Raw genomic sequence first — 844 nt, forward strand, 5'->3', positions numbered from 1 at the left:
CAGGCTTCGAGGAGCTGGAATCTTCGATTTGACAAGGCAGTCAAAACGTTTGGCTTCCTGCAAAACGAAGATGAGCCATGCGTTTACAAGAAGGTCTGTGGGAGCGTAGTGATCTTCCTTATGCTTTATGTAGATGATATATTGCTCATCGGAAATGATGTTCCTACTTTGCAAGGAGTGAAATCCTGGCTAGGATCAGTCTTTTCGACGAAGGACTTAGGAGAAGCCGCCTATATTCTAGGAATTAAGATCTATAGAGATAGATCGAGGAGGCTTCTTGGTCTAAGTCAGAGTACATACATTGACAAGGTCTTGAATCGGTTCAAGATGCAAGACTCCAAGAGGGATGCCTTGCCATTGAGTATGACTAGTAGATATCAGTCTACACCAGGTGAGGCTCACTGGATTGCGGTCAAGAACATCCTTAAGTACTTGAGAAGGACTAAGGATTTGTTCTTGGTGTATGGCGGATTGGAAGACGAGCTCGCTATAAGTGGTTATATCGATGCTAGTTTCCAAACCGACAGAGATGACTTCAGATCACAGTCAGGTTATGTTTTCTGCCTGAACGGTGGGGCTATCAGTTGGAAGAGTTCTATACAGCCAACCGTGGCAGATTCACTACAGAAGCCGGGTACATAGCAGCATCGGATGCAGCTAAAGAAGCTGTTTGGATCAGGAAATTCGTGGGAGACCTAGGCGTCATTCCTAGCATTGCAGTTCCCATTGAGTTGTACTGTGACAACAATGGTGCGATTGCGCAAGTTAAGGAACCCTGGTCAGACCAGAGATCCAAACACATACTCAGGCGATTTCACTTGATCAGAGAAATCATCGACAGAGG

The sequence above is a fragment of the Tarenaya hassleriana genome, unplaced genomic scaffold (genome assembly GCF_000463585.1).
Source record: "Tarenaya hassleriana unplaced genomic scaffold, ASM46358v1 Cleome86, whole genome shotgun sequence".
Classification (NCBI taxonomy): domain Eukaryota; kingdom Viridiplantae; phylum Streptophyta; class Magnoliopsida; order Brassicales; family Cleomaceae; genus Tarenaya; species Tarenaya hassleriana.